Source organism: Lissotriton vulgaris, chromosome 7 (genome assembly GCF_964263255.1).
Source record: "Lissotriton vulgaris chromosome 7, aLisVul1.2, whole genome shotgun sequence".
Classification (NCBI taxonomy): Eukaryota; Metazoa; Chordata; class Amphibia; order Caudata; family Salamandridae; genus Lissotriton; species Lissotriton vulgaris.
The window spans coordinates 960,337,091-960,357,264 of record NC_141695.1 but is presented as its reverse complement, the minus strand read 5'-3'; positions in this window follow the sequence as shown (position 1 = coordinate 960,357,264).

Genomic DNA, 20,174 nt, shown 5'->3' with positions numbered 1-20,174 from the left:
TGTAATTATTCACTCACTTTGCAAAGCCTTTTTTCTTTTTCAACATTAAAAGATCGGTTGTCCATACAAATTGAAAATATAATGACAATAAATAAGTGCAGCAGTGAATAAACGTGATCTGTGATTAATGGTGACTATTATAGTGATACAGTTTCGTGGAAATGCAATTAGAAACAAAGGTCCAATAATAACTTCAATTTCTTCAATCAGTATAGTTATTCATATTTTTCTGTTTGAGATGCAGTGAGGACCAATTGGTGGATTAGCGTCGACGTTTCGACCCAGCTGTATGGTGCCTGTTTATTAGCAACCGTTTCGGGTCTTCATCAGGACAATAGGGGGGGACAACCTAAAATTAGATAGAAAGTGCCTGTTTTAGTAATCGGTGTGTGCATAGCTAATCCAAAAATTGGAGAAGCAAGGCGGGGCTCGCTCACCTGATGGAAAGGTACTGAGGTGTCTTTTTAGTAACCTCCGTGGGATGATTCTCTCCTATATTGAAGCTGGTTATCTGTAAATGATTAATAACATTTGGTACCAGCCCTGTTATTGGGGGGGGGGGAGTGTTTTATGGGGGGTGAACACACGGTTCATTTGAACACATACCTTTGTTAAAAGAATTTATCACCGTCCGGTGATGTATTCCGGTTTGAAGTGCCGCAGCCGCGATCACCTAAACAATGAACATATCTTCATTAGTAAGATTCCTTGCTGTATGTTTACTCGGTCAGAATTACTATTTTTAAGAGAGGGGAGGTGCACCAGGCACCATAGCGGTAGCCATGTCACTTACGTTGACTGCACTGACTGATTCATTCACTGGGTCGCGGTGGTGTACTTACTTAAGGAGCATGACAGCAGACGTCTGTATTTCTCTCCCGTTCACGATTCAATGGGTGAGACCGCGTTTGAGAACCTGTTAAAGAGCAGATTACATCAGCGTAGCGTGCACGAGGGCACGTCTGACAGACACGTCATGTGTGACGTGTAGGAGAATTATCAAAACCCGGAGGGCATGTCAATTTGACAGGGTTACTTAGAAAACATGCAATGGCCGAGGTTTGACGGTGGCCCGTTGTATCAGGGCTTATAACTGAGAGGGCGCGTCAGTTATTTGTAAGAAGAAATGGACCAGTCGGTCCAGGCGTGTGAAGGGGATTTATGTGCCCCGGATGTTGACCTTGGAAACATGGTCTGGGCCAGGCCTGAATAAAGTATCCCATTGTTACACTGCTATAGAGGTTTCAAATGCATATATACATATTAGAATGCGCAGTAAAACAACACATTGGTAAATTTTCATACAGTGCTTAATTACGGTTACATAGCATGTGTTAATAGAGTCTGCTCATTTGTATATACGTTTGATAAAGCCTTGACCAACGCTAAGGAGGCACTAGAAAGAGCAGACAAAGCCACAGTGGAATTCAACACAGTAACCCTTAACAAAAATTTGGAAAAATTGGCCAAAGATATCAAATCGTACGATAAGAAACACACTTATCCTTATATCAGTGGCGATTACTACGTCCAAGGCGCAAAAGGATACTACACAAATCGCAATCGTCAAACTGCCATTTGAGAAATACAGACGTCTGCTGTCATGCTCCTTAAGTAAGTACACCACCGCGCCCCAGTGAATTAATCAGTCAGTGCAGTCACCGTAAGTGACATGGCTACCGCTATGGTGCCTGGTGCACCTCCCCTCTCTTAAAAATAGTAATTCTGACCGAGTAAACATACAGCAAGGAATCTTACTAATGAAGATATGTTCATTGTTTAGGTGATCGCGGCTGCGGCACTTCAAACCGGAATACATCACCGGACGGTGATAAATTCTTTTAACAAAGGTATGTGTTCAAATGAACCGTGTGTTCACCCCCCATAAAACACCACCCCACCCCCTCCCCCCAAATAACAGGGCTGGTACTAAATGTTATTAATCATTTACAGATAACCAGCTTCAATATAGGAGAGAATCATCCCACGGAGGTTACTAAAAAGACACCTCAGTACCTTTCCATCAGGTGAGCGAGCCCCGCCTTGCTTCTCCAATTTTTGGATTAGCTATGCACACAACGATTACTAAAACAGGCACTTTTTATCTAATTTTAGGTTGTCCCCCCCCTATTGTCCTGATGAAGACCCGAAACGGTTGCTAATAAACAGGCACCATACCGCTGGGTCGAAACGTCGACGCTAATCCACCAATTGGTCCTCACTGCATCTCAAACAGAAAAATATGAATAACTAAACTGATTGAGGAAATTGAAGTTATTATTGGACCTTTGTTTCTAATTGCATTTCCACAAAACTGTATCACTATAATAGTCACCATTAATCACAGATCACGTTTATTCACTGCGGCACTTATTTATTGTCATTATATTTTCAATTTGTATGGACAACTGATCTTTTAATGTTGAAAAAGAAAAAAAGCTTTGCAAAGTGACTGAATAATTACAACTTTGCTTACAGAAAAAACGTTTGGTGTGTGCATTTCTTATAAAAGTATTTCCATGTTTGTTAAGAAAAAGTACATATGAGAAAATACTGAGCATAGTAGTTATTGAGTAAAGAAATTGAGTACAATCCGACAGAGCCGTCATTTGCATACTACGTAATACCCAGGTTCTGAGGGTCACTGGGTTACCCCATTATAATTTAATAACTTAAAATTGGGAGCAAGTAGAAACATCAATTTGGTTTCTAAACCATTGTAATTTAAAACACTATTTCATGATAAAGTCGGATTTTAACTCTCAATTCTGAAAATGCCATTTTTAGGAGGCTGGAATTTTCTAATCCAAAATATTTCTTGCATGCTGTCTGTATTCTGGGTCACATGACTAGTATAGCTATGAGTTGGTCTTTGTGTATTGCTCTAAGACAGTGAGCGAAAGGGGAATAGGTATTGGCAGGATGGGCCATCTCTGACGTGATCAGAGTGAGCGGTTACTCAGGATAAGCTGGGGTCGGGCGGGGAGGCAAAACATTCTATGCACCTCTGGGAGTGGAAACCTCCAAAACCTTCTCCTACCTCAAAGTGTGAACCAGGTATAAATAATTGACCATAAGACCCAACAGATTTGAACACCTTTGGACCTGTGGAAGACTGATATGGACTGCTGTACTGCTTTTCAAGAAGCACTTCCCTGCTGCCATGCATCCTGAGTGAAAGGACTAGGCCTGCATCTTTATCTCAGGATGACCACCAGGAGGACTCCAAGGGCTAGATGGCTGACCGCCTGATCTGAGCCTATAAGACAGAAAAGTCTCCACCCCTCTTGAACCTAGCACCTGGACTCTAATTGCTGTGAGGCTTGCCCTCTAAGCAGTGACACCCCAGTATTGAACCCTCGGAAGTGGGCCTAAATGTGCTGACAGTCCAGCAGAACCAATGCAGCACAATACATGTATTTATTTTATTTTTATCAGACAAGATTTATATAGCGCTGATCTGACAGGTGGGTATTGGAGTGCTTTACATCAGTTACAGAGCATGGTAAAAACATAATACAATGATGCAGAAAATCCTGTAATACAAATACTGATAGGTCACAATGACAAAGAGATCAGGTTCGAGATCTAGCTGTCGTGGCATCAGGGCAGAGTGAGGAGTCGATTTCAGCGCTCCGGCTGCTCCTATCGGTTCACTAGGGATCGATCAAGTAACAGGATTTTGACCTGCCTTTGGGATTTAGCAAAGGGGAGGAATAGAGTTCCAGATTTTGGGCGCATTTCCGGCAAAGGACCTGGCCATGGTTTTTTGTTTTCGAGCTTTCAGTGGGATCAGTAGTAGGATGTTCGAACTTCTGAGGTTCCAGTTTTGGCCTGCTTTTTTGAGTTTTTCTAAAGAGAGTGGTCCCTAGACAGTGTAGAATAAGCATGAAAAATAAATATAGATCAAATGATTTCTATATTCCTTGTCCAGCCAGACAGAATTTAATACATCATATCTTTACATAATCAGTTATCAATACAAATTCGCGTGGGGCACAGCCTGTGTCCTACTACCACATATAGACAAGTATGACATATAAAAGGGGAGTGTCTGGCAAGGAGAAAAGGTCTGTGTACAAACTAATCTTACAGACTGATAAATCATAAATACACTATTGTGACATGTTATATAGTATAGTCAAAGACATATAGTGTATATAGTGTCGACTGCATTTTGATCCCTATGCTAAGATGACAGGATCATCCTCAGGACATTTTAATTCATGCCTGTATTGCATTTCATTGTCAACTTCAAGCCCAGCTCGAAATTTAAAACCATATCAAATAAACAAGGCATAAACATAAATTGGGAAAAAAATGGGGGGAGGGGTAGAAAAAATAGAGAATAAAAGGGTATATAAATAACATAAATTACACATAGTAAGGAAAGGCAAGTATAACCAGTGACTACCACGGATGATCTATGTGGCAGGATGCCCTAACATCAGCAGTGTGTACATAATATTTTGAAAAAGTAAGGTTGGATGAACTATTTCACCAGAGAAGAGCAATAGAATTGGGTGGTAGAGAACCTCATGCTGGTATAGAGTGTGGCTGTTTTAATAAATTCAAGAAATAACCACTAAAGAGGCATGCACGTGCAGACTAGGAGAGTGCCTTTTACTGCTTCAATTTAGAATACTAGAGGGTTGAGTCAAGGTTTATTGAAGCAAGGGCTTGTCTACGGCTGAAATAGTTGTGGCGGGAGCCGTGAACTAGAGGGAAATAGAGGCTCTAGTGTATTTTAAAGGCGCAAGTGAAATGAAAACCTGGAAATAGTATCTGAAGGGTCAGGGAGTGCAGTGTATCACGGAAGAACGAGTGGCTTACCGATGGCAAAGGCCGGTGTGGTGCAAGTCGTAACTGATAAATCGAGGCGCGACTGAATTTTAAGGCGCAAGTAAAATTAAAACCTGGAAATAGTATCTGAAGGGTCAAGGAGTGCGTTGGTATGGCGCAAGTCGTAACAGGCGGAGAATCGGTGCGGGTAAAGTTAAAATCTGCAAGTGAAGGAGGAATAAGAGTGAATATGGTGATTCTAGGATTGCCGTGTGCGTGATGCTTACAGGTGATGTTCTTACCGCAATAATAGCTCGCTGGGATACCGATGCTTGGTAGGGATGTGATTGCGGCAGCTGCGGAGGGGGAGAACTAGAGTCATTAGGGAATAAAAATGGACGAGGCGTGCATTTATTAACCTGCGGTGCCGCTTACCTGGAAATAAGAGAATCGCTGATTACTCCTGTTGGGCGGCAATTCGAACCTAAGACAAATGGAACAGTTGAATCAGGAGCAAATTACGCCCGTCATAATCTCCTTAACTGGAGCGGATGGGATCATTGTATACTCTTACCGTGTGGTTTGGATGTTTGTTGTCTGATGATATTAAAGAGCTCTTTGGGTCTGTTCTTTGCGTTATCCAGTGCGGAGCGGAAAAGTGTGTATTTTTTGTTCTTGATGTGACTGTTGTATTTCTTTGGGACTGTTCTGAGTTGGTCGTGATAGATACTAGTAGGATTATTCCTCCAGCATCTTTCTCTGGCTCTTAATTGTCTCCTTTCTTTATTCATGTCTAAGTCAAACTATTATCTGGATGGAATAGCTCAGCTTTTTTTTTTCTTTCAAGGGTGCTAGTTGATCATGCAAGACCACCATATTCGCATTGTAGAGTGAGGTGAGATCTGTTGTGGAGGGATGCTTGTTGCTTCTGGGGAGGAGCATGCTTAGCCTTTTTTCCATGACGTCAAGTGGAATGTTGATGAGATTTCTAGACCATTTGGGTGGGTCTTGTGCGGATGGCAGGAATAGCACTCTTTGGTTGATGTGAAATAAGATCATGCGGTGATCTAACCAGTTCACAGGTAGAATGTAGTCAATCGTGTTTGCGTCTCCATGAGCGATGATAGCATCCAAGGTTGCTCCTTTGTTGTGAGTTAGGATGTTAGCGTCTCCGAGTGCGCAATGTCCAATCAGGTCGGAGAAGTGTTCACCGAATGTGGGAGTGTTATCTGGTGGGTGATAGAGAAGGTGACAGAATATTGGACTATTGTCCTTAATTTTGATGTTGACAGTAAGGCATTCAAAGGAGCTGTATTTACACGGGTCCCTTTCCACGATGTTGATGTAGTCCTTGTGAATGATAACTGTACCTCCACCTCATTGATCTTTCCTATCTTTGTTGATGATAGTAAAACCTGGGGGCAAAAGCATATCTAAGCATGATGGTGAAATCTCATTTAGCACATCGTAGCTTCGCTTCAGAACCAATGCAACGTGATGCATCCCCGATGTTGGACTAGCATCGCAGCTGGCAGTCTCCTCTGAACCACCAATATGTGATACATCTTCTGCACAGGACTTTACATTGCAAGTCCCTCACTGATAGCACTCTCTATGACAATGCAGGACTCCACGTCGCAGCCTCGCGGTATCCTCCAATTCACTGCTGTGTGACACATCCTTGAAGATGGATCTCAACACTACGCAAAGACAGAATTTAAGGCACTTTGTTCAGTGGGAATAATTTGGTCCCTGTTCTTGACCACACTTCATTGCGGTCGGACTGAACTTGTGTCCTTGTCTCAGTCCAGTGTGACCAGATAACCACTTTTGGTATTTTGTGCTTCAAAGCACTATTTTCATTTAAGCCTTTACAATTGCATATCTCCAGTTCTATTGATTGGATACTTGTCATTTTGTTCACAAATTATTTATTGCATTTTGCTCTATTTTTCTAAATTGTTGTCGGATTTGTCTTGTGTTTTCACTTTATTATTGTTTGAAGTGCTACATAAATACTTAACATATTGACTCCGAGTTGAGACTTACTGCTTGTGCCAAGCTATCAGATGGTTAAACACAGGTTCATTTGGGGTTTGCTTGTGACTTCACCTTGGCATGAATTGTGGTTGCTGCTTCAGAAGTGTTTTACCACCCTCAACCACTAATCCAATTTTCTACAGATATGTTATGTTTTGAATAGGGAGTTATGACTGATGTTTGGAGTAAGGGTAAGAGGTAATGGACATAGCGCAGAGGCAACATCCCATGAAGGAGCCCCTGGCACATGCACCACATCAAGACATGCTGTTGATTATTGTTCACTTGTTTGGTTGTTAAAGCCAGAGTCTGGTTGTGACTCTGATCTCTGTAGAGGAGTTTTGGAATGTTTGATTTGGTCTGATTCCTGGTTCTTCTTGAGAAGTTAAACAGTACAGCATATCATCTACGTTCCAACCTCACCAAAAATGGATTGGGTCAGATGTCACTACATACATATTCAAACTGGAAAATGGGGGCAACATTTGACAGTCAGCCCTTGTTTTTACCTTGCATTACACAATGGCAATAACTTCACCACACATATATAATGTGAAACATGCATAGAATTGCCTTCTCTGCTGAACTCTGTAGAATTATCACCTATTCGAAACATAGTAGACATATATGTGGCATATCTCCGGAGAACACAAATCACTCCAAAGAAGAGCTACACAAATTACACAAGAAATGGAGGAAGCTTTTATTTGGCATGACTCACGTGGCCAATGACCACTGGTATGGATAGTACAAAGAGTCCCATATGTCATTGAGGTACAGTATATAGAGAGTGAGGTGAAATATTTTATTATTTAGGATACCCTGGATGGGGATTGGTAAGCCGGTTTCCTCAGCAAGCATATATACTCCAGACACAGATTTGTGACAAGCTGATCCTGACTCTGGAACAAAATCATCATTATGTTGTGAAGCGGATACCATAACTGCACACTCAACATTGAATGAGATAGGTCAAATCCACCTCCTTATGGCATACAATATCAAAATATCATTGACAAATTCAGTGCCAGTATTTTGCCACTGGCAGCTCTTGGACATCTAGTAAGGGATGCACTCAGACTCCAGGGTTAACTTGTTTTGTTCTCCATTAAATTAACTACATACAATGCTTCACATGTTCCTGAGTATGCCTGATATTGGTCGCCTTGTGCTGCATTACGAATATGTGGGTGAAGTAATCTGAGACAATGGTTGCAGAGGAAGTAGTTTATTCAGATCCACAGGACACAGCTTGTAACCTGGTGATAAGCACTGGCTAAATCTAGGGTTGAGAAAACGCAAGCACCAGAAAGAGTGGAAATTAGCTCATGAATGTTGGGTAAGGGATGTCTATCTACCCAAATTTCAGTGTTCAGGCTACGGAGGTCTACACAGAGACGAAGTTCCCCATTGCTTTTAATTGACAAAACTACTGGGGAAACCCAGGGTGAAGACTCGGTGGGTTCAATGATACCCCGAGTCACCAGGTCGGAAAGAATGGTTTTTAGTTTATCACGATATGCCAATGGGACATTCCTGACCCTGTGTCGAACTGGTGTTGCGTTTTCTTTCAAGATGATTTTGTGTTTGAAATTTACAAATTCACCTAAGACGTCAGAAAAAATCTCAGGGAATTTGTTCTTGACTGACACAATAAATTCATCCTCAGCAGGGGATACAATATATACAGGTGGGGAAGCATTGGGATCTAATTTGATTTTCAACTCATGTTGGTGTGGCCAACTTAAAAGAGAGGCACCCTTGGAAGAAACATAAACTTTCCCTTTGATGCTATTGCCTTTAAATCCTATATCAGCCCACATGTATCCTAACAGATCAATTTTTCGACCAGTGTATCCGCCTGGAGAAATATCAGACGGTAGTAAGCATGAGGAATTCCAATGCCTGTTGAAAATGTTGCTACCAATTATGCTGTACCAAGCACATGAATCTATGAGCATAGTGATTTCTATACCATTAATAAAGACTTTATCCTTGGGAAAACCTGGACAAGCAGAATCACCAACACATAGTAGAGTGTTGATCTCTTGAACTTCCTCAGAGACTTCGTAGTCAAGATCAGTTAACAAATTCACTTTCTGTGGAGATCTACACATTTTACTAAAGTGTCCGTTTTTTTTGCATTTAACACAGATTTTATTCCACGCTGGACACCCTTTATAATTGCCAACATGGTCATTGGCACCGCACCTATAACAGATAATAGGATTTTTCTTACCAGGGGCTCTGTTGTCTCTAGGAAAATACCTTGTCTGAGGAATGGGAAATTTTCTCTGGTTATGGAACTCCTTCACTAAAGCCACTTCTGGGATTACTACTTTACTTTTAACATCGTGACTTCTGATCTCAGTTACAAAGAGTTCCGATTGTTCAATCCCTTTAGCTATATTAATAACAGCATTAATAACAGCCCATCCACAACCGTTCTTGTATTTTCTTGCTCTTGGTTTTCATCATCAACTGGTCTCTCAATACTTGCTCGAAATTAATAGTTTCAAATGCACATGAAGCAGCTAAAGTTCTTAACACAGCTACATAATTTTCGATTGACTCATCGTCTTTCTGAGCACGGGAATAAAATTTGAATCTTTCCATAACTACGTTAATTCTCCTACCGAATCTGGTGGCTAGCTGTTTTACAACGATCTCAAAAATGTTAAAATCACCTGCTCCATCGATGGGAGGCAAGTTCTCTAACTCCTTAAGGCCTGCGCCACCTAAACAATTCTTTAATAAGGCTAGTTTTCTCTTAGGTGAGCAACCATCCTCCTCTACTACATCCACGTATGCCAGGAATGTGGGATACCACAGGTCCCATTCTACCTTAGGATCCCCAGCAGTGGGTAAGAAATGAGAGGGAGCAGTAATGTTATTAGACATTTCTAGAGAAAATGAGGGAAGCCTGCAGAGAAGAAAACAATTAACACTGGAAAGAAAGAAGAAAAAAAAAAAAAAATTCCAATGTAGGTAACTTAGTCAAACGTTTAAGTGCACACTGAAAATAATAAATTAATAAAATAAACGTAGTCACCGTGGTCAACTTCGTTTCTTGAGAATAGCGACAAAGGTAAATACCATAGTCAATAGTGTTCCTTCAAGCGTTAAAAATGAGAAGAAGATAATAAAAAAAAAATAATCCAGCAGTTCACAAAATGTAATCCAGCAGTTCACACAATGTAGATGTAGGCTGTATGGTTTCAATTGGAAAAAGTGTCGATTTTCTCATGTGCGAGGCTGAAAGCACACGATGCAATGTTAACGCGAAGTAATTGACAAAAAAAAAATGGTCGCTGTGCGACCTCTGACCTTTGCGTGGTTGAAGCGTGAGGCTGCTGCGTTCAGCGCGTCGTGTCGAATGTTGACACACAGCAGACGCGGAAGGGAAGTCAGCGCGAAGATGGAGCTCCACGCGAAGCTGACAGAAGAGCACACGCGGCAGAATGTTGACTCGCGTTTGAAGGAAAACAGGTCAGCGCTTTAACTCCTTCGTTTTTCGACAACCCCAAACGCCATAAAAAAAAAATAAAAGTTAATGTAGATTAACGCGGGTTGAAGAAATAGTCAAGATTGGAAGGAGCAATAAATAATACACAATAATTGATGACAGGAAACACGTAGTTGCACACTGCCGCGGGTGCGATCAAAGCACTTGATAAATTACTGCCGCTGGTGCCATCATATTACACATAAACAGGAAATAACAGAGGTAAAAGAGAAATACCTTTAAAACGTGTGAACGCTGGTCCTTGGTTTCTTCTTTTTTTTTCAATGTAAGGATAAAAAAAAAATGGTACTTCTTGCATTAGTCAGAGGGTGAGTCCTTCTTTATCTCAGTCGTCGCCAGTTTGTGAAGTAATCTGAGACAATGGTTGCAGAGGAAGTAGTTTATTCAGATCCACAGGACACAGCTTGTACAACCACTTGTAGATAGGGTTCAACAGAATATGATCAACCACCACACAGAGAATGTAGAATGTACATGACAAGCATAACTATTCTAAGAAGGCAGTGACATACTGTTAAAGGGATACTACAGTGGGCTGCACAGAATATGACTATAACATGATATGCTGACTATACCCATGTGAAACCTAAAGGTGATGTCCCTAAAAGACTCATTGTTTCGGCAGAAAGCAAGGGAGGCTATAGACCATTATTTTGAAGAAAATGAGGGATCTGATAATGCCACCACATTTGAGTGGGACACTTTCAAAGTACAACTCCGTGGATTGGTATTAAGACCTCATATGGAGTCAAAGAAGTCTTTAAGCGGGAAACCCTGGCACTGAAACAGACAATCGTCAACCTAGAGGTTGAAAGACAAAATGACCAACAGATCCTCTGATGTTTCCTGGACGTCAGAGAGAAGTATACAACTCTGATGGAGAGAGTCAGATGTCTAGACTACAAGGATATGTAGGTAGACAACGTGTTGAGGGGGGAAGGTAGACAGATTGCTGCCATTGTTGCTCTCTTCCATGAGCCCCTGGATGACCATTGTCTCACAACTTGGTGGCAGAATGCCACAGTCAGGAAATCATAAATAGATATTTATTGGGTATTCACTTCCTATTACTCATATCTCTTCTTGGACCCCCTTCTTGTGACCCAACCCACATTCAGGTGCACCTAAACTCTGTTGCAATTCCCACTACACTACCACATCACCAAGATGCTCCAGAGAAATCTCTGATGATGACAGTGATCCAGCTTACTATTGATCATCTGGCTCTAGCGAAATGGCTGGTTGGGATGGGTCCCCTATTGAATTCAATATACCAGGCACTCACCCTTGAACTCCTGGTCATCTATGAAGCTGCATGACAAGAGGGTATGCTGAAGCAGTTGGCGATGAAGATGATCATAATTTCTGTATCTGATATGAACTTGGACTCCCTAAATGTCCAGTCATTCTGCCCCTTGTCAATGCTGAACTGCACTATAAGATAAAAGGGAATGTACTAGTCAATAGATTGTTGTTGTTGCTCCCAGAGCTGATGCACCATGAGCAGAGCAGGTTCATCTCAAGTTGGAATACCTTCTCTAACTTTGGACTAGTATTCTTCTATTATAAATATTGGTCCCCAAGATGGTCCCAATTCCAATGGATGGCATTGTTGAATATCGAAAAGACCTTTGACACACCTCATTAAAAATATTTATTTTAATTCCTCACGGAAAATGTGCTTTGGAGTGAAGAATTGAATTTGATCAGCCTCCAGTATTTGGGCCTCCTCACTAGAGTTTTCATGGAACTGGTGATGTCTGAGCAAGGCTGTTAAGGAGGGGCACCAGGCGGAAAGTTCAACTGCGCTCCATCCTATATGCACCGGCCATGCAAGTTTAAACAAGTATCTTCACGATTAAAGGCTGGAGATAGTGCATATCACTAAGTATTAGGGGAGTCATTTGAGAGGGGAGGCTTGATACTCTTCTCTAGTATGTAATTGAGTGCCCCTGAAGAACCCACATGGAATGGGGTGGCCTACCCCTCTTTTTTCCCCACTGTGCATTCCTGCTAGCCCTGTTAATGCCCTCCTAGTGATTTATTTGCCTTAGTGGCTATTTAAACTTGAGGAATACTGATGTATGGTGCAAGTGAGGGCTGGTGGAACCTGTGCCATTGTTGCATAGAAATGAAAGTGGAGGACAGGACAGCTGCTGCAGAGATCCAAACCAGTACAGACACAACTAATCTATCAGACCATGCAAATTATGTTGTTTACAAATGTTAATGCTCATTTAATACTGTGCATCACTCTTAATGTTGACCGAAGGTGAATTCATTGAGATGACCTTCTTAGATTAGATGTGTCTAAGCAATGCATGAAATACCAGTAAAACAATACAGAACAATTTAAAAAAAGAAGCATTTGCAATGCAATAGGCCTCGCATTTAGGAGAGTTTAAGCTATTAGCATTGTAAATGACAATGTCTGTTGTTTATGTTTTAAACATGAAAATAAAAATAAAAGGCATTGTCATTTACAATGTCAACAGCTCAAACGTGGAAAAATGCGAGACCTATTGCATTTGTTTGTGATACAAAATGGAATTTATTGAAAGGTGATATTTTTTATGGATCCTTCAAAATTGCGTTCACTGGCTGAAAATCATTTCTATTATGATGCATCACAGCAACTGCATGTGGTGAGTAGAAATCATACACATCAATGGAAGAAGCATACCAGCTGGAAAATATCACCTATTTCGCAGATGCCGGCCATCATTTAATGCAATTTATCATCTGCTACATTCTATCTACACTGCTTGGTGGAGGTGCTTTGGGTTTTGATGCTCTAATTAGTTTTTTTGGGTTATGAGGGAATCTCTTTGGTAGGTTTACTGCCTCCCACTGTTTTCTTTTGTAGGCCTGAAACCTCCTTCTTGTGGTCACCCCCCTGGGTCTGCTGAGGTACTCTTGCTCTAATCCACTAATCAGTTAACTTACCCAGCTCTCTGGGACTAGATATCTTTTAATCTACTAGATGCTGGGTCAGTGGTGGCCAAACGGATCGGAGGTGGTGTGGCAGTGGAGAGGGATGTTAAGAAAATTACAAAAAATAAAACCACTTACCTTATGACTGCGTCCCACATCTCTCCTATGTCAAACTCGGCTGAACCAGGAACCACTACCAGGCTCCCCTGACTAATCACAACACTGCAATTCAGCGTTGTGATTGGTGAGCACCAAGGCTCCCCTGACCAATCACAATGCTTCAATGGAGCATTGTGATTGGTCTGAGTACCTTGGCTCAGCGCGCAGACGAGATCTGCAGGCATGTTCCCTAAGCAGGCTGTAATGCAGCCTGCATGGAGAACATGCAAAGTGTGCATGACGGTTTAACCAGCCCAAGAGGACCGGTCAAAGCGTCATTGCACACTTAGGAGTCGGGAAACCACCCTGCCCTGCTCTGAGAGAAGAGCAGCCTTGCCCTTCAGCAAAGCAGATGTAAACAATAAACTGTTAATAACATAATGTTATTATCATTTTACTGTTCCTTTGTTACACTGCTTAAAAGCAATGGGGGGATGCTCCTCTGCCTTAGCGGAGAAGCCACCACTGTGCTGGGTAACATCTCTGGGGTATATTTCATGAGTATGTGTTCCTTTAACACTATATTGTAGAGCCCCTTATAGATATCTTCCTTGTTGTTCTTGATCCATTGTTACAGTGTCTTCAGAGAGGCATCTGCAAAGACCATCTATGTCTGTGTTGACTTCTTGGGGGTGCCTCTTAACCTAAGTCTGCAGTCCTCTGAGGTGAGGCCAAATAGCTCTACGAGTAACCCCCTCATGTGGTTATGACACTAACACCTCCTTCTCAGGTGTCAGCAGCCTGTCTGTCCCTACTGTTGGAATCAGTTCCCACAATAAGGACCCCCAGTGTTGGGTATCCATCCTTCTCACCTTGAGAGATCTTTCATAAGATGCCTCCCATCTATCTATGTCATCCCCTTCTACAAACTGAGGAACTATACCCATTGGCAACCTGGTGTCTTAGGCACGACCTGTATGCACCCATGCTACCACCATGTCCTTGGGGTTTCATACCCACCTTGACCCTTCTTCTCTTCTAGGGACGATGCCATTTCGTCCAGAGCCAGATGCCTCTCCTCAATCTCTATTAAGCTGCACTGGGCATCTGAATCCTTGGATGTCACTCCCACCAATGGAGTCATTCCTTGGTCGAATTAGGGGGACAACACTTTCAATGCCCCCCTCAATTTCAAAGTTATGTCTGCCTTCTTCTTCATCACCACTGTCAGAGGTTATGTTTCCTGCCATTTGGGCCCGGACTTGCCTTGCCTCCGCCCAAGCTTCGAAGGCATTCTCAAGATCTTCCTTTATGGCAGCAATCCTTGGATTGATCTTCCAATTCCTCCACAGCACCCTCAACTCTTTGATCTTTAGCGTGGGCAAGGTGGCCAAGTCAAGGTCCATGTTCTCCATCCATGAAGACTTTGAAAAAACGTTTTGCCACTTCTATGAAGACTGGTTGTAGCCTTCTGAGGCTTTTTGAGACAGTCCTTCGGATCTAAAGACTTTGGAGACTTTAAAACCGTTTTCCTCAAGGTCAACCTAGAAGGACTTTTCGGTGGTTGCTAACTTATTAATTGTTTTGTAAAGCTAAACACAGTTCATTCATTGCAGCTTTTGGCCGTTGAGGATCAGTTTTTTGGGGAACCCAGTAGCAGCTATCAGAGAAGCTTTTCTGGTGGCTAGCAACATGAGGATTTGGGCTTTTTAAGCTCTTTGTCCCTGGAGCTGGTCCAAGAGGCCAGCCAAATGCCCTTGGAGTCACTGATTTTGTCTGGGGAGTTACTTTTTACCCAAGCCAAGTGCCAAAGGCACAGTACAAACTTCACTAGCCCAAAAGTGCAGTAGTTGCAGTCCAGCAGATGGTGCAGCCTCCCTTTGGGCAGTCCATGGACAGCAGGGCAATCCATCATGATTTAAGCGTCCAGGGTGCCAAGGATGCATTTCATCCCATTAAAAAAATGTCCCAAGTAGATCGTGCGGTCACTACCCAATGGGCTACTAGGTCTACTTTCTCTTGGTGAGGACTCTCCAGCAAAATGTGGCATCTGGCATTTGCCAAGTGCACCATTCTGGTCACTTGGAAGATGTCAGGACCCCTCCTTGGATGTTAGGAGCTCAGTAGCCAAGCCTAGGGGTGTGGCTGCCTGGGGGCTAAACGCCGATGGGAACATTGGTTTGGTGATGGCTTTTCCCTCTGGTCCCCACTAGTATGCAGGAACTAAAGGCTGCTCCTCTGGAGTGCCATCACTGTTTACCCATCAAATTCAGCTGTCCCTTTTACAGCTCGCCTTTTGTGCAAATACCCAGAGTGGCTTACTGCGAAAGGGAGGCTCCTCAACTCTGCGGCAGACTGTGTTTAAACCTAAGCCTGCGAGTCATTCACACATCTCCCCAGGTGGGCAGAGGGATGCCTGTGGGTCGTACCGTGTGTGAGGCTACAGGACCACTGGGGCACAGAGTGGCAACTGTCTAAAAGTTGTCCTACTTCAATAGTGACATTAAATTCGACCTGGGCACTAGGTCGGATTCAATTTGACACCTTACAATGCCCAGTTATTTAGTCCCATTCAGACATTACCCTGGCTGGGGTGCCAGCCTGAAACCCTGTATTGCCAATGGGGCTACTAACCTTTCAACAGCAAAACTACAATTTGAGGGGTTTTGGTGCAGTGACCAATATAAACATACATGTTCCACCTAATAATATACAGCTCTCTGTCTTTGGGCTCTCCTTAGGGGAGACTTACATGTAATGTTAAGTGAAAGGGTGGGATTGCCCCTAATGGTAATGCCAAAGTCGTATTGGTAGTGTGACAACTGCCCTTCCAGTTTGTAGAGGCAGGCTGCGAGCCATTTTGTACTTTGTCACACACAGGGTGGCACACTTAATACAGTCCTGAGTGGACAACTGACTTATATGTCCTTGGTACCCTGAGTACCATATACTAGGGACTTATAAGTAATTCAATATTTGCCAATTGAGGATAGGCAATTAGACTTGAAATGGGTAGGAACACTGGCACCAAGGCCCGGTTAGCAGACCTCAGTGCTCTCTCAGAGTTGAAAAACTAGCAGCTCCTAGTCTGAATGGGGGAAAAAAGTTGGGGCAATCCTGCAAAAAACCTGTTTCTTTATGTATACTTTCTAGGCACATTCAGTGTGAATGCTGCAATTGTGAGCCACCACCAGCCCATTGCCGAACAGTGGCGGAAAATGTGCCCATACCTTAAGCCTTGACGATGTTTGTCATCATTTCATTTGCACTGAAGTCTACTGAATGAGAGGGATGGTGGACATCCTATAATTCTTTTCCCCCATTGCGATCCTGGTAATATAGGTGTACTCAGGGGACGCGCTCACCTGCACACCCTGACGCCGTGGGGAGATAGGCTGCCTCTGGGCCACTTGTTGGAGGTCCCTCACTGCACCAGCAGCCACAGCGCTGTGAGGGGAACGGCTTAACGACTAAGCACAGCGCCGTGAAGGGAAACGGCATCGCGGCTCCACTACCGTCACCTACAACTCCCAGGAAACCTAATGGGAGCAACGTCATCACCGCGCCGGCCCCAGCCCTCAAGCGCACGGGAAGCGCGCGGGAAGCACGCGGCCGGCGCGGGACTAAGCCCAGGCAAAGGGTGGGCCGTCTGTGGCCGACCGTGGCAGAACGAGGCAGAGCTGGGCCACCCCTCTAACAGAGTAAATGCTATGACCCAGTATTTGGATCCATGTGAGTAGGACATGTCCTGTGAATTTTGTTGACTGTGGAAAGTTGCAGTTTGGACCTTTGTAGCTGTGGCTTTTTGCCTTTTTACTTGTTATAATATCTGATGATTCATATATTTGAACCGTTAGCTAATAATCCACTGGAATAAGATTCTATTGTTCTTGCAAAGTAACAGGCATATCATCAGTTTTTCTTCTTTTATCTTATTTTTATTATACAGCACCCGATTGTCGTATAGTTAATATATCAGAACTAAGGTGGTATCTAGAGTATTTGGTACTAACTTCATATTGTATAGAGTTGTTTCTATTTACCTGTCTACTAGGCCTGATAATTAACTGGTATTGTTTTACAAAATGGCAAGAAGGAAAGATGGTGGTGGATCTGGGATGGTAGGGACCTTAGATGCTTACTTTGCCAGGGCAGAATCAGTCATTAATAAGGAAATTATACTGACCAAACGTAAATTATCCCTGGACCCTGCCTATAGCAGGTTATCTACCACTCCAGCCCTGTTAGACACACAGTCACAATTTACTCCACCCCAAGCTCAAGTAAGGCCTCCCCAGGTAGAGGTTGAGATTTCCCAACCAAATGACATCACGCTCTCAGGGACCCCAGAGTTGATACCTAGTCCGGTTAGGTATGAACTTCGAGGAAGATCACAAAAGCAAAAAATGGCTTTCACTTGTCCCAAAAAATCTAGTGCCATCCCAAAAAAAACTAGGGTACAGAAGCGGGGGGTCACATAGGATCTAGAAGCAAAAGGATAGTAACAGTGGATGTGCATGCTACGGAAAAGGGGGACCGGAAAAACCGATACAATACCGATCAAAATGACAGGGTTATCATGAGTATTGAGGTTGGAGAAGAGGATTTTTGGGGGAAATTGGAAGGCATAGTAAAACATCTGCTGGAACCCATGGAATTAAAATTGTGTGGGGTTGACACCAGGTTACAGTCTTTGGAGTCCTCACTGGCTAAATTTTTGACATCAAATGGTATAGAAGACTCTCATAATATCAACCCTAGACATGTAAGTGCTATGTAAGACCTCTGCAACTCCCTCGCCTCCAACTTCCACAACAAGATCGCGGACATACACAACAGCTTCAGCACTCAACCGACGCACGCCACGACCGAACCGCCGCCCCCCACCACCAACCTCCGCGCCTGCACCCCGATCAGCACCGAAGACACCATCCGCACGATGAACTCCATCCACTCCGGATCTCCGACCGACCCTTGCCCTCACCACGTCTTCAACAAGGCCGACGCTGTCATCGCACCCCACCTGCGGGACATCATCAACACCTCCTTCAACACCGCTACCTTCCCGGAGAGCTGGAAGCACGCCGAACTCAGCGCCCTACTAAAGAAGCCATCAGCCGACCCCACCGACCTCAAGAACTACCGACCCATCTCGCTGCTCCTGTTTCCCGCAAAAGTCATCGAGAAGACCATAAACAAGCAGCTGGCCGCCTTCCTCGAGATGAACGGATCCCTCAACCTCTCGCAGTCTGGCTTCCGGGCCAACCACAGCACCGAGACCGCCCTGATCGCAGCAACCGATGACATCCGAGCCCTGCTCGACAACGGAGAAACAGTGGCCCTCATCCTCCTAGACCTCTCCGCGGCCTTCGACACTGTCTGCCACCGCACCCTTGTACAGCGCCTCAGCAATGTCGGAATCCAGGAGAATGCGTTATAAAGAACAAGGGTCCTTAGCTTATTTAAGAATCAAAACAATACAGTATAGGAACACAATGGAAAACTATACGAGTTAAGATTTCCAAACCCAGCCGGGAAAGGAATTTATTTTCTGGAGGCAATGTCCAATCTTTCAATATACACGAAATAGCTTGACACAAGACTGTGCCGTACAGAAAAAGAGAGGGAAAAGGAAGGATAGCATTAGAGTGAAAGGGGTGTCTTTCAGGCAAAGGAAGAGAGCAAGGACAGGGTACTGTGAACAAATCAAAGATTAATAACAGTATCACCTGGAGTTGAGTGTACACAATCTCATTTAACAATATTACAAGTGTAAACCCACTCGTGGGTGTCGACGTTTCGATCCCTATTGCTCAACTAGATACATGGGATTATCATCAGGACTTTTATGATAAACAAAAACATGCCTGAATGAAATAAAGCCTGTTAGGAGAAAAGAGGAAAAACAAGATTTTTCAAAGACTTAAGAGAATTTTTCACATATGTACCAACTTTGTAACGATTTCTCAGTGTGTGACCAAGTGCACAGTGTTTGTGCCCTAATAAAAACCGTAATAACAACAATATTTAAACAGTCCTCGGAATCGCGGTGCCATGCGTGAGAAATTGCGTCAGAGAGCTGTGCCGTGAGGGTGCTTAGTCTACGGGAGAATGGATTTCCATCGTGGGGTGAAAGTGCCAGTCTTAGTGACTAAGGGTGGTGTAACTAGAGGGAGCCCTTCGGGTTCAAAATTAAAAATGGTATATTCATACCTCAGTAAATCGAGGACAAGGACCTCAAAAGGGAGGGTGTCCTTCTCTTCAGAATGCCGCGATGGTGCTAAGATAGGGGCAGAACATACAAGGTTTGGTTTGTGAATCTGAGAGGTCATGAAAGCAGTGGGGAGTAGGATAAAAGTAAACCTACCACGTAAATACACGTAAGGGAGGTCTTTATGGGGGTCCAGAGGAAAGTTGCTTAATTTAAAAATAAGTGGAAGTAACTCGGGGTCCGTTTCCAACTGCAAAGAACGGCAGCTCTGAAATCACAAGGTGAAATTAAGTTCAGTCGGGTGAAATGGCAGAGGGTTCCCAACTACGGTGAATGGAAGTTCAAGGACATACCTTACTCCACTCTGAATGAGATCGGGGAGTAGCTTTAGCACTGCAGGCATCGATGGTCGTGCATGAGGAATGCCAACAGTGTGGCGTTAAAGACGCTGAAACAAGATAGGGAGAACAAGTCAGCGCATGGTTTTGGTGGCGAGCCGTGGACCGCGTGGAGAAGATATCAGGGATATTGACTTACCAAGTCTTGAATGAAGACGCGTCTCTCCTGGGGCTGCTCGGTCAA